This window comes from Notechis scutatus, chromosome 3 (genome assembly GCF_049901735.1).
Source record: "Notechis scutatus isolate UNSWTSFEM ecotype Mainland chromosome 3, rNotScu1.2, whole genome shotgun sequence".
Classification (NCBI taxonomy): domain Eukaryota; kingdom Metazoa; phylum Chordata; class Lepidosauria; order Squamata; family Elapidae; genus Notechis; species Notechis scutatus.
In genome coordinates, this window is record NC_142011.1 from 141,147,815 (window position 1) to 141,162,446 (window position 14,632).

The following is a 14,632-nucleotide window of genomic DNA, read 5'->3' on the forward strand; positions in this document are numbered from 1 at the left end:
ACCGGTTAAAGTTAAACCCCGCCTTTTTCTCCCAACGGAACGGGATACGGCAGACGTGTCTTCCCCTGGAAGGAGGAGGGAGAGGCACGTGACTCAAAGTCGTTTCCCCCCCCCCTCCCTCGGTAGGAGGCTTCCTCAAGAACGCGTGGCTGTCCGCAGGTGCACATGCGCAGTGGGCTCTCTAGTAATCTTTCTCCGGGCTTCTTCTTGACGCCGCATTTTTTTTTTAACCTTCCGCGATCTTCGCACAGCGCACGCGCGTAGCTTTGCCCTGTGCCTTACTGTAGAGGTCGCGGTTGCGTTTGAACTTCAGGGCTTTGGGGAATATATTTGTATATGTGTATTGTATTAAACTTTTTTTAATGCAAAGAAGAAAAAGAAGAAAAAGGAATAGAAAAAAAAGAAAGGAAGGAAAAAAGTTTAATACAATACACACATGCATATATTTGTATGTGTGTAATCATTCCCGGCTTACATTATATATATTCGTAGATTTTTACGGGTACAGATATGCAGGTCTTGGCGTGTTCGGGTCTTTTCCCATGGGAAAAGACCCGAACACGCCAAGACCTGCATATATAAAGTTACGACGACACTGCAAAAAGTGACTTATGACCGTTCTCCACACTTATGACCATTGCAGCATCCCCATGGTCATGTGATCAAAATTTAGATGCTTGGCAACATTTCATATTTATGATGGTTGCAGCGTCCTGGGATCTTGTGATCCCCCTTTGCCACCTTCTGACAAGCAAAGTCAATGGGGAATCCAGATTCACTAAACAACCATGTTTCTTACTAACTTACCATATGCAATCATTTATTTAACAACTGTGGCAAGAAAAGTTGTAAAATGGAGCAAACTTTACTTAACAAATGTTTGTTTCACTTAGCAATCTAAATTTTGGGCTCAACTATGGTTGTAACTCGAGGACTATATGTGAAATTGTTACCCCATGGCCACTCTTTCACAGTCTGGTCGTTCTCCAGATCTTCCATTGGGCTTATTTTCATCAAACATTGGTGGCATGGCTGTGAAACGCAGTAGACTGATATAGAGAAAGCAGGTTGGAGGTTCACTGAGTGATAAGATTATGGGCCATCAAATCATTTTTGATTGCTAGCAACCACAAGGATATTGTTCATGATAATCTATCCCAATCGCCAACTTATTTCTGCTTGTCTTAAAGAAGAAACAGTGTCCCCTGCATTTCCTATCTTAACTTTAAATCTATAGTGTTTTTCACCATGTACATGTATACATCCGAACTAGACAGTGTTGTTTCTCTGTGTCTTATATATTGGTATATACAGAATTTTGTATTTATTTATTTATGTAATGTATATTGGAGGTGGTGACCCTTTGAGAGCTGTATGCAACGAAATTTCATTTTAATGTATGCTGACTAATAGTGTACATTCAAAGTGAGAATAAAGTTATCATTCTATTCTAATTTCTATACTATTCTAGTATTTATTTTTCCATTATAGAATGCTGAGACCTCTTCTAACTTTCAGTGGTACATAATATTCTTTGTGTCCTGCTACTGTTTATTAATTGTTTTCAATTGCACTTGTACCTTTGGCAACTTTCCTTTTGGAGACTTCTAAACTATTCTAATACTTCATTTCTTCAATGGAAATCTTCATACTTTTAAAGTGTGGACACTAATTGCTTCAGTCTGTTGCCTTTATTTTAAGGATTAGGTTTTGCAAGTGTGAGCAGCCGCAAATATACACCAGGGTGTTTTCAGGAAAAAAACCACAAACATGCCACAAGCATTGCTGGTCATTGATTCATCTTTCATTCATCTTCTTGGATCATTACTAGTATAAAATCTTATTTTTCCTCTTGTTTACTTTTGTCTCTTCAGTTAGCCAAGTATAAGCAATTAATTTAGAACATTTTATCAGGATGGCAAGTCTCTTACCAAGCTCTACAAATAGACTTTAGGTAAATTTCCCTATTTGTTTGTTTTGTAAGATTTTTTTCCTATTGATATCTGTTAGATTGTGGGTAAGAAAGACGCGGGAAGCTCAGCTCGTTCAACTTCTCTTTATTCGTTCTTACAGAACTGAGAACTGCAGCCGCAGCAGATCCTTTTACAGCAGAGCTGTCCGCGGCTTCAACCAGTGACAGCTGTTTAAATTCCCGCTCCCGTGAATCACCCAATCGGGTGAGGATGCTAATATCTAACACCCCTCCCCACTGGTCCAGTCTCACCCAATCCCATCCTGCCTAGTGTACATAGTCATGCAAGTAGGCGGGGCTTTTGTGGGTGCGACTGGACCTGCGCAGCTCAGTCGTTGGTTGGTCTTCAAGCTGTTCGGTCAGATTTACTGTTCTTCCTGTTCTTTCCCTTAGAACCTCCTGGAATCTTCTGGCTGGGGCAGCCATTTTGTCTCCACTAGAGGCTGCCCTTTCGATTCCTTCATAGGCCTGTTCCTGCCTGGCCATGCTGACCTGCCATTGGATCTCAGGTACGTGTCCGCTTCCTTCGTTCGGTGCTATTGTTAATTTTTGAGGGTATGCCTCGTTAGTTGGCAGGGCCTATTCTGTTTGACTTTTTGATTGGGAGGGGTCTTCCCCTTCCTCTCTGATTATGTTGGGTTTTTGTGAAGGGTCTCCCCCTTCTTCCCTGATTGTGCCTGAAGTTTCTCTTTCCTCCCTTGTCCATCGGGCCCTCAGTTGGGCTATGTGTCTCCTCCAACTTCACCCATCAATTGTTTCAACCCTATATGATCAGGGCCCTGTTATCTGGGACACCCTCGCAGGTATCCATAGGGGTTCCCCTGTTAGGTTTCTGGCGTATACAGGGTCACCCGCTTGGAATGTCCAGCATCCGTTGGACAAATTTACAGGTGTGTCTGAGTTATAAAGGGGGTGTAGTCTGTCTAATGGTGACCTCAGCTTTCTTCCCATTAATAGTTTGGTGGGGCTCTTGTTAGTTATTGCGTTGGGTATTACGTGTTGTATGCTTAATAGCTGGTCTATTTTAGTTTGTATGTCCCCTGGCCCTAGTTTATGGAGGGTTTCCTTTATGGATCGTACCGTGCGTTCTGCTTGTTCGTTCGTTGAAGGGTGACCTGGTGCTGATAAGGCGTGTCATATTCCGTTTTGTGCTAGGAACCCTTCAAATTGGGTGGCCGTGAACTGTGGCCCATTGTCGGATGCCACTATGTCTGGAAGGCTGTGTGTTGCGAATAGTTTTCTAAGATTTTTAATTACAGCCTCGGTTGTGGTGGACTGCATGATGCTGATTTCCAGCCATTTGGAATATGTGTCCATCACTATTAGAAATGTTTGCTCCTTTACTGGCCTGGCAAAATCGATATGTACCCTCAACCAAGGTCCCCGTGGTGTTTCCCATTTGTGGTTGGGCATTATGGGAGGTGCCAGTCTGGATTCTTGGCAGATTTTGTAGGTTAACACCCAGGCCCCTATCTCCTTGTCTATCCCTGGCCACCACATGTAGCTTCTCGCCAGAGATTTCATCTTAACTATCCCCGCGTGCCCCGCATGCAACAGCTCCTCAGGGATTATCACCCGATCCCCCCCCCCAGTATGCACCCCTTCAGAATCGAGAGTTCAGTTTGTCTGTTTCTGAATGGTTTGGTGTCTTCGGCTGCCTCTGTCTCTTGCTAACCCCTCCCCACCCAATTCAATATTCGCGCCTTTGCTGTTGCTCTCGTGATGTTGGCCACTGTCACCGGCACTTTCTCAAGGGTCTCTATCAGAAGCATGGATGTGGCTGGCACTGGGTCCTTGTCCAGGTTGGGCAGGGGGCATCGACTGAGTGTGTTGGCATGGTCTATGTCCTTTCCAGGTCGGGTATATTAAGTCATAATCATAGGTGGCTAGGATCTCTGTCCAACGCGTCATCCTAGGTGACAGGATGTTCGGGATGGCTCTGTTCCCTGTGATCATCCTCAGTAGAGGCTTATGATCGGTGACCAGGGTAAAACTCCTTCCGTAGATGTAGTCATGGAATTGCTTGATTCCAGTGACTGCGGCTAGCGCTTCTTTGTCAAGTTGACTATAATTCAGTTCCGGTTTGGACAATGTCTTTGAATAGAAGGCTATGGGGGCTTCTTATCCATCCAGTAGTATGTGGCTGATTATTGCGCCAACCCCGAGCGGTGATGCGTCGCAGGTTAGGATTAGTGGTAAAGTCTCACTGTACTGGATTAGTAAGCGGTCTGATGTGATTATGTTTTTGATTCCTCGGAACGCTGTTTCTTCCTTTTGCCCCCAGGCCCAGACTGCCTTCTTGTCAAGCAGTCTGTATAGTGGCTCTGCAACTGTCGCCTTCTGCGGTAAAAATATATTGTAAAAGTTAATGAGTCCCAGGAAGGCTTGTAAGTCTGTTTTGTTTGTTGGCCTGGGGCCTTCTTTGATTGCTTTAATTTTGCTCTCTGTGGGGTGGATTCCTTCACTGTCTATTAGGTAGCCCAGGAATTCTACCTTGTTGGCTGCTAGTTGGCATTTTTCCTTTTTTACTTTTAGCCCCACTTCTTTGAATCGGGTTAGAACTTCCCTTAGGCGCTCTCGCAGTTGTCCTTTGTCCTTTGCTGATATGAGGACATCATCAAAGTAGGGCACCACCCCTTTTAACCCTTGTAGTAGGCGTTTCATGAGACTCTGGAACAGCCCCAGGGCTACGCTGACCCCGAATTGTAATTGCTTGCATTTGAATGCCCCTCTGTGTGTTACGATTGTCTGGGCTTTTGCCATCTCAGCGTCTACTGGTAATCATTGGTAGGTTTGTGCGAGATTGAGTTTTGCAAAAACCTTCCCCCGCCCCAGGGAATGTAAAAGGTGTTGTACCACTGGGATGGTGTATGCACTTTGCTGTAGGGCGCAGTTCAGGGTAGCCTTGTAGTCAGCACAGATGTGCACGGACCCATCTGGCTTTACAGGAGTGATGATAGGGGTTTCCCATTTTGCGTGGTCAGTTGGTTCTAGAATCCCCTGGGCAATGAGCTTGTCTATCTGCTCGTCTATTTTAGGTTTAAGCGCGAAGGGAACCCGCCTTGCTTTTAGTCTTATTGGGGCTATAGTTGGGCCTAGATTAAATGAGATGGGGGACCTGAGTACTTGCCCAATTTTCCATCGAAAACATCCCAGAATTCCTCCATCAGGTTATCTTCCCACTCGCTCTCGATGATGCTGTGTATTCCAGTGATTTTGATGCCCAACGATTTAAACCATTCGAGTCCCAGCAGGCTTGGTCGGTCCTGGTCAACTATGGTTAATGGCAGGACTCCGGAGTAGTTTTTGAAAGTCACTCTGAATTTTTCTATGCCTATCATGGGAATCTTGTTCCCTTGGTAGTCTTTTAAGGTTAGTCTCTGTCTTTTCAGTTGGTCTTTGGTTATGCTGGGCTTTAGCCATTTGATAGTGTCCCAGGATACCATCCACTTCCATCTGGCATTGCTTACCCTCTATGGTGACTTGGATGTGGACTTTCCAAGTGTTTGTTGTGCTGGAATGGCCCACCGTCACTGTCTGGTGCATCTTGCTTCTTCCAGTGGCAGACTCATCGTTCCATCAGCTTCAGCTGAACTGGGTCCGTCAGCTCCCAGGTTGTTTTTTTCTGTTCCGTGGAGGTATGTTCTGTCTCTGCCTTCTGGTGCTGGGTTGCAATGCTCGGTATGCCCTCGTGATATGCCCTCGCCAGTTGCATCATTGGCAGATGGCATCATGGAAACGGCATTCCGACCGTGGGTGATTCCCCTCGCATCCAGCACACTAAAAGTCCTTTCTTTTCCCCTCTCGGTTTCTCTGGTTCCATTCCAAGTGAAGTTGGTTCACTTCTTCCTTGTCATTGTTGGTTTCTGAATCGGATTCGATGTCCTTGTGGTGGATGGCAGCAGCTTCCTTCGGTGGTGGCTGTGGTGCCTTGTTCATTTTTCTCATGGTGGTGGCAGATTTCTGTGACAGTTCCATGGCCAATGCTTCCTTGATGGCCTCTTTTAGTGTTATTTTGGCTTGGTCAGGAGATGGCTCTGTAGTGTTAAATCTCGGACCCCCAGAACTATGCAATCCCTCATTGCCTTGTTCACATTTAGAAACTCACACGCTCTGGCGATGTCCCTCAGGTTTGCGACAAAGTCGCTGATACTCTCTCCTTCCATCTGGTCTCTTCAGTAAAATTTGTGCCTCTTGATTAAGCAGGATACCGGCGGGGTGTAGTGTGCCCTCAGGATCCTTTCCAGGTCTGGCCAGGCCATCGTCTTTACATCGTTGGGTGCTGATAGTGCTTTGGCCATTTTGAAAACTGTGGGCCCACAGTGCATGAGGAAGACCTCTCACTTCCTCTGTTCAGAGATGTTCATAAGGTTGCCTCCTTCGAGGAACATGTGGAATCAGTCGACGTACGATTCCCAGTCTTCTGTTGTGGGGTCAAATGGTGCGGGTGGCATGTTGGCTCCGGCCATTGTTTGGATTCTTCGTTTTGGGTTTCGGTTTCCACGTGCTCACTGGTCCCGTTTCATCTCAGGATCCCACCTTCGTCTCCAGTGTTAGATTGTGGATAAGAAAAATGTGGGAAGCTCAGCTCGTTCAACTTCTCTTTATTCATTCTTACAGAACTGAGAACTGCAGCCGCGGCAGCTCCTTTTACAGCAGAGCTGTCCGCGGCTTCAACCAGTGACGGCTATTTAAATTCCTGCTCCCGTGAATCAACCAATCAGGGGTGAGTATGCTAATATCTAACAATATCCATCTATCTTGTATTCCTCTGAGCATCTTTGTTTATTCAATAGGAAACAATAAGTCAGTCATTTACAATGAGCAATCAGCAGTTCTCAAGATATACCCTTTTGCAGTCCGAAGCTATTCAGAATAAGAGATTTTCATCCCTCACAGTTGAAGATCCAGTTCCTCAGGATACACAGTGATTTTTCAACATATTTTTGCCATTCAGATTCAAATATGGAAGATTGTTCTTTATACTCTTCAGAATACCAATACATTTTAACCCATTCATTGTGGTAAAACTAACCCAAACAAAGGGAAATAGCTAAAAGAGAAAAATTCCAGTTACTATTGCAGAAATATATGTTTGTTATTCTAAGCACAGCATATTTTAAACTAATTTAATCCTTCAGACAAACTACAAATACGAATGGAATAAAAAGTATAAACAATTGCGTTGTGAGACAGGAGCTGTTAAATTCAAGAAAGTGCATTAGAATGTGACAAACCTCAAAATTGTCATACTGGATTTATTTATTTAAACCAGAATGTTTCACACACAGCTAGACTTTTAATTATGAACACTACCACATGTCACATTTGCATCACTCCTGGATTAGCTCTTCATCCATGTGATCCCATATTCCGTTCTTTTTTTTTTCTGGCAGCTGAGTTGATTCACTGACCCAGTTGCAATGTAGAAAAATTTCTTTTACCTCAGTTTTCCCCCCAGAAATGCTTGACCCTGAGGGATTTTATTTTTCTGTTGAAGATAACTATTTCTTCCAGGCTTTTCAGTCAAGCTACCTAGCAGGTTCTGTTAGAAAAGAAGAATTTTCTTGGTGTTCTCCTGTGGTGACAAAAGTTCCTTGTGATGTCACAAAATGACAGTCATTGTTTTTGAAAAGAATTCAGTTAGTTACTTCTTCGGAAGAAAAGTATATACACACAGCTAAAGAGGAGGCAGAGGAATAGTGAGCAGACTCCTCTGAAAAACCTGGGACAGTCTCAATGGATCCAGAAAACAGTCTACATTTTGGTATTAAAGCTGTTAGAAATAATGACAATAAAAAGAAAGCTATGGAAGGGCATAAATCATTCCCCTCCCCATTTCTGTAATGATCAACTATAATTGGAATTTGGAATATGTGAAGACAAAATTATCAGGAAAAAGTAAAGAGTATGTTTGAGCGTAATGCTTTATGCATTTAAATGGAGCCTTGGTGGCGCAATGGTTAGAGTGCAGTTACTGCAAGCTACTCACACTGCAATTTGGCAGATCAAATCTCACAGGCTCAAGGTTGACTCAGCCTTCCATCCTTCCGAGGTGGATAAAATGAGGACCCAAATTGTTGGGGGTAATATGCTGACTCTGTAAACTGCTTTGAGAGGGCTGTAAAGCACTATAAAGTGGTATATAAGTCAAAGTGCTATTGCTATTGCTAAATGGCAGTAAATTTCATGGGACTTGGTACTTACATAGTATGCTCAATCAATTAAGATAAATTAAGAAGTGATAGCCACATTTATAAACACACTGGGTTAATGTTGTTGTTTTTTGTATCTTACTCTAGTGAAAATCTAGTCCAATGGATAGATTATGGTTCAATTTATTGTGTAAAACCAGAAAACATGTTAATTCGTTCATCAAGTAAGCATAGAGGCAGCCTTATACAATTCTGACTTCTCTCTTCAGAAATTCTTGTGATGCCAAATAAAATTGGGTTAGGGTTAGAAAATTACCAACTAGTTGAACATGATGGGCTCCTAATTCCAACTCTCATCTGCATATTGTTCATAAATGTTTGAAAAGTACAAGTTTTAATCATTTTAACCCTTCAACTATCATATGAAGACACTGTCCTCAGTTATTAGTTGTTGCTTAGGGAAAAAGGACAGTGGTTGAAAATATTTTTGTCTGACTTGCACAACTCCTGAAATATTGAGTAATTCTCATAGATATAATCACAAATTAAAACCTTTTGTGTAATTACTGCTTAAAAGATCAAAAACTGTTGTAAGGGGTGTTGGGTTATGGTAACATTTTTAGACACTATCTTGACTGTCAATTCTGGAATTGGAATCTAGTGAACATTGCTATATTGGTATATTGCTATATTTTGTCCACACCAAGAACATATGTGTATTGTACTTCTGCTTTTCACATATTCTTGTTCTACTCTCTAAAGCATGTGTTCTCTGATGTTGTGTGGGTTTTAACCTTTTTGAAAGATCATACTTGTAATCAATTTGTCTGGAAATAAATTTCCAATTTGATCCCTCAGGACATTAAGTATAAGCAAATAGCAATAGAGGATATTCCAATCTGGATGACATTTGTGTTGCATAAGAAGGAATTTAAATATTTTGCCTTTCCCTGAGCCAGTATACTTACAACTTGTATGTGGGGAATGAACCATAGTTGGAGGTTCCCTAATGATGAGGAAATGAATGTTAGCAATTTTCAATTCAACATGGCAGTTAATATAGTGCTATACTAGTTTCTCATTTCTTTCTCCATGGATAAATTTCTTAGTATTCCTTTTGGCAATAATCCACTACAATGATGAATTGTACCTTAAAGAAGATGTAAAATATTTTGATTAGGCTGCATTTTTTTTTTAAAAAATGTCTGTCTAAAAAGATAAAGTCAATAATGTACTACAATATTTTGGTTGTATAGTAAATGGTGGGAACAGGACAATCAAATGCTCACTAAAAGAGAAGTCAATGATTTAATTAGAAGGAAATTTCAAATGAAAGATCGTGGCCCTGAAAAGACTTTCGGTCCACATTATAGGCTGGTAGTATTGCGCTATTCAAATTCCAGAGTAAATAACTAATGTCGAAGTAACCCTTGTATACTGGGGCTCAGTTCATCCTAAGAGTGCCCTGTCAGAATTGCAGAAGAATGAAACTATCAAAAAATTCTACAGTCTGATACAAATGCATCAATTATCATAGGACTTATTTAACATTATTTCTGATCACGTGCAGAAATGCAAGCTACACCTACCATTTTGGAGGAGTCATTATTGGAGTCCATTTTAAAAGAGTCACCAATGATAGCAAGTTTTCTTACTACAGGGTCTGGTGGTGGTGAAAACAATATGGTAAGTTTTCCTATCGTATGCTTGAAAATGAAAAGAAAGTGATGAATATTTTAGAGCTGTTAGAAAATAATGGATTATACATACTACCTGATCCTCTGTTGATTGGTTCTTCCAGATGAGTACAGATATAATAAGGGACTGAGATGACACCCTCACTGACTGGATAATCTCATAACCAGGCACTTATTATTCTAATACTTTTTCCCTATATTGGTTGCAATTTAAGGACATCCTGGTTCCTACAGTGAATGCTGAAGTAGCAAAAACCTTGAATTGCTACTTTGGTTTCCAATGCAAGCTCTATGCTGGAAGAAATATTACCATATATTCTATCTCCCAATATCCACTTCCTAAGATCTGGCTATATTTATACCTTAAAGTATAAGAAACTTCTAAGACAGTGGCTACACTAGCAGGTCATTTTTTTATTATTATAAAATATATCGATACAATAATGAGAAAGACAAACTGACATGGGGTAGAAGAAAATCAGCAAGCAATGCTGGTGGCCTTTTCCAGAGCAGCATACATTATACCGTGTTTCTCCAACAATACGGCCTCCACCAATAGGAAGACCCAGCATGTTTTCTAGGCATAAAATCAAATTAAGCCCCTCCCCCCAAATTTAGGCCTAGTTTAAAACATGCAAAATAGGGGGAAGGGTGGGGGGACTTGCCATTTGGAGTGCCGTTGGAGCTACCACCGCCATTTGGAGTGCCCTTGGAGCTGCTGCCGCCGTTTGGAGCTGCCTCTGCCGTTTGGAGCCGCCGCCGCCATTTGGAGCTGCCTCTGCCATTTGGAGCCGCCGCCGCTGTTTGGAGCTGCCTCTGCCGTTTGGAGCTGCTGCCGCCGTTTGGAGCCGCCGCCGCCGTTTGAAGCTGCCGCTTCGCGCGTTGGAGCACTACCGCTGTTTGGAGCACCACCGCCACTCCAAACACGGCGGCAGCTCCAAACACGGAAGCAGCAGCTCCAAACGTGACGGCGGCACTCCAAACGGCGCCGGCGGCTCCAAACGGCAGAGGCAGCTCCAAACACGGAAGCGGAGCCACCGCCGCCATTTGGAGCTGCCGCCGCTGTTTGGAGTACCATTGGAGCTGCCTCTGCCGTTTGGAGCTGCCTCTGCCGTTTGGAGCTGCCGCTTCGCGTTTGGAGCACTACCGCTGTTTGGAGCACCACCGCCACTCCAAACACGGCGGCAGCTCCAAACGCGGAAGTGGCAGCTCCAACGACGGCTGCAGCTCCAAGCGGCGGCGGTGGCTCCGCTCCCGTGTTTGGAGCTGCCTCTGCCGTTTGGAGCCGCCGGCGCCGTTTGGAGTGCCGCCGTCACGTTTGGAGCTGCTGCTTCGTGTTTGGAGCTGCCGCCGTGTTTGGAGTGGCGGTGGTGCTCCAAACAGCGATAGTGCTCCAAACGCGGGCGGCAGCTTCAAACGGCGGCGGTGGCTCCAAACGGCGGCGGCAGCTCCAAATGGCGGCGGTGGCTCCGCTTCCGTGTTTGGAGCTGCCTCTGCCGTTTGGAGCCGCCGGCGCCGTTTGGAGTGCCGCCGTCACGTTTGGAGCTGCCGCTTCCGTGTTTGGAGTGGCGGTGGTGCTTCAAACAGCGGTAGTGCTCCAAACACGGAAGCGGCAGCTTCAAACGGCGGCGGCGGCTCCAAACGGCAGAGGCAGCTCCAAACGGCAGAGGCAGCTCCAAACGGCGGCAGCAGCTCCAACGGCACTCCAAACGGCAGTGGAATGGGCAGAAGGGAAAGCAACAGAGGCAGGTGCCAAAGGTCTTGGGTCTGCAGCAAAGGTGTTTGGTGGGAGTAGGGAGCTCTCTGCGCTCGCCATGATCGCCCCTTAGGAGCAGCTGGTGGCGAGGCTGCCGCGGGCGCTCTAGATGAGGATGAAAGGGGGAAATTAAGTTACCCCCCGAAAAGACGGCCTAGCCGTTTTTTCGGGGCTCAGAAAAAAATAAGGCCCGGCCTTATTATGTGAGAAACACGGTAGTTATAGTTATAGACAGTTATAGTTAATGGGATTTGGGATAGTTAGTTAGGAATTGAGAGCTGTTCTCTTAAGGGAATGCATCATGGTAAATGTAGTTAAGGTATCCTGGGAAACGTAGTACATGTCATGTGGCTACATCTGTAACCCTGATTGGTCACTGAATTGACCCTTGGTGGGTCGGGGGAGGTTTCTTCACTCTTGCCTGAATACACAGCCTCCTGGTAGCAGCTCTACCCCCTGCCTCTACAATATGTGATGAAAAGGAAAAGAGATAACCATCTTTTTACCCATAAAGACAGATATGCAAAGGATTGGACATTAATAAGAACTTTGTCATAACTGTGAGTTGATAAGGATGCCTGATGAACAAATAAAAAAGACTTTGTATGGATGCTTTGTGGAGTTTATCTATCTGCCTTTGTATAGGACAGGACAGGCAGAATAGTAAAAAGATGTGGTTTAAAAAATCTGGAATCTTGAAGCCCTGAGATTTCTAGCTGCAATGCACCTATCTTCAATATCCTTTTTTCCTGGAGTATTAGGACTTTTCATTGGTCCCACAGGCATTATTAGGAAATTAAATTTCTAAATGACTGCATAGCTCAATATTTAAACAAAAAGTATTCAGAAAAAAAGTCAGAGGTAAACTGAACGTACTTTTCTACTGCTATTAAATGCATATCAGACACCAAACACACAGCAATAGATTTCCTAGCAACACCATTTCTGACTGTTTAAATTAATTATCTGCTCTCAGAACTGATACCTTCTTGTTTTTTCAATATGACTTATTGATTGTTTTTCACAGGAAAGATGTCCGGGCAGAATTATGCCTTATGCAGAGAAGATAACAAGTACGTCTTTGGAAACTGAATTAAAAGAAAAAATGAAGAGACTGATATTTAAAAAAAAAATATTGGCAAAAGAGGTAGGGTTAGTTGTTACTTGGGATGGCAAATGGTCTAGGTCCATACAAGTAGTCCTCGACTTACAACAGTTCATTTAGTGACCGAAGTTACAATGTCACTGAAAAAAGTGACTTACGGTCATTTTTCACACTTACAACCATTGCAGCATCCCCATGGTCACATGACCAAAATTTGGATACTTGGCAACTGGCTCGTATTTATGACTGTTGCAGCATCCTGGAATCATGTGAACACCTTTTGCGACCTTCTGACAAGCAAAGTCAATGGGGAAGCAATGAATCACTTAACAACTGTGGCAATAAGTCATAAAATGGGGCAAAATTCACTTAACAAATGTTCCACTTAACAACATAAATTTTGGGGTCAATTATGATTGTAAGTCTGTAATTGATGCCTTATGTCCACAAGTGTCTTCTAACACTTCAGTTGTAGCCTCCATAAGCCTTCCAGAACTTACTACCAAATTCTAATTTGTAATATAACTAAAGTCAAAAATGTATTAAATGCATGACAATATTGTTTGCAAATTAGCTTAATTTATATCGTAATTCAGATTAAATCAAATGTTGGCTGTCCTGAGACCATTTCTGTGCTCTGGTTTTGCCTATTTATTAGAAAGTACCCCAGCAAGCCCCTTCTGTCTTTCCAAGCATTATGTCCTTTTCCAGAGAGCTGTCTTGGCATAGTGTAATTTGAGCCTGGTTGGTTGTGCCTTGAGTGACAATTTTGATTTATATGATGGTACATTTGTTTGTTTACTTTGCTGTTCACACTATTCTTAGGAATTTTCTTCAACACCAAAGTTAAAAACATCAATACTTTCTTTCTTGCTTCACTAACTTTTCCTTTCATGGAATGTCCAAGGAAAACCAAGGGTTGCACTATTCTGATCATTCTCTTATGCATAACATTATTAATTCCTAGTTACAAGAACATAAAAAAGAGATAGCAGCTCTAAGAGAGATGATTATTAATATGAAATCATCTGAAGATCACGATTTTGAGGTGAGTTCATAATGGTTATTTAATGAAAAAAATAAGAGGGGAAAAACAGATTTGATTTCTGTTTAACAATAAGCAAAATTTTAGATGAGAGACAGAGTGGGAGAAAGAGAAAAACATGACTGTTTTTGTAAAAATGAAAAAGACACTGAAGCCTCTGCGTTTTCAAAATCAGATCTTTTTTTAAAATAAGGGACATAAGTAGAGCAAACAAAGCAGAGATGCTGTAGCAAAGCAATTCTACTTTCCGGAAGTTTGTGCAATCTTCTCAGAGGATAGCCATGATTGATATACTATCCTGAGTATTGGAAAAAAAACACAAGGTTTATGTTAGTGAATAAAGTGTTCTGTGTTAACACTAGCTTGACCCATTATCTGAGTTCAGTTCAGATGATACGGTAAACCAACTATAAAGGTGATTTAAAATGTTGTCCAATACAGTAAGTGGATTGAAGAAAGTAGTGAAAATAACATTTAGATGGAAGGAACTGTGCCAATTGATAGAAGAGACAATATGCTGAGAAAATAAAGAGACAAAGTTGAATAACTTGTCCTTCTATTATAATCGATAATTTTAAAAACCAATGTTCTCAAGTTAATACATTATTATTCGTTAAATTTATATGCCACCTGATTTCCTACAACTATATTTTAATGTTTTGAACATTTCAAAAAATATATAATTTAAAAATAGTCTTTGTGTACACACAAAAGATCAGTCTGACTACCTGTTTTTAATTATTAACACAATTCAGCACTGTTTAGCAGAAGTTATAATTTTAGATATAATGAACCATAAACTTGTTGATGGTCAAGATTATTTTTTATTTTTCTGCTTCAGGTTTTTTTTCAAGAAAAAAACTAAGTTCATGCATTCTGCTAAGTAGTAATGTAATCTGTCT

General features: G+C 42.3%; 2 long non-coding RNA genes across 2 annotated transcripts; both read left to right on the plus strand.

Moving 5' to 3' along the window:
- Positions 1-84: 84 nt before the first annotated feature.
- On the plus strand, positions 85-6,702 carry LOC148131418 (uncharacterized). The gene is made up of 4 exons (XR_015748805.1): positions 85-159; positions 2,074-2,177; positions 2,366-2,481; positions 6,593-6,702. It is a non-coding gene; the product is annotated as an uncharacterized LOC148131418 (long non-coding RNA).
- Positions 6,703-9,697: 2,995 nt separating this feature from the next.
- Positions 9,698-12,881, plus strand: LOC148131419 (uncharacterized). The gene is made up of 2 exons (XR_015748806.1): positions 9,698-9,813; positions 12,608-12,881. It is a non-coding gene; the product is annotated as an uncharacterized LOC148131419 (long non-coding RNA).
- The last annotated feature ends 1,751 nt before the right edge of the window (positions 12,882-14,632 follow it).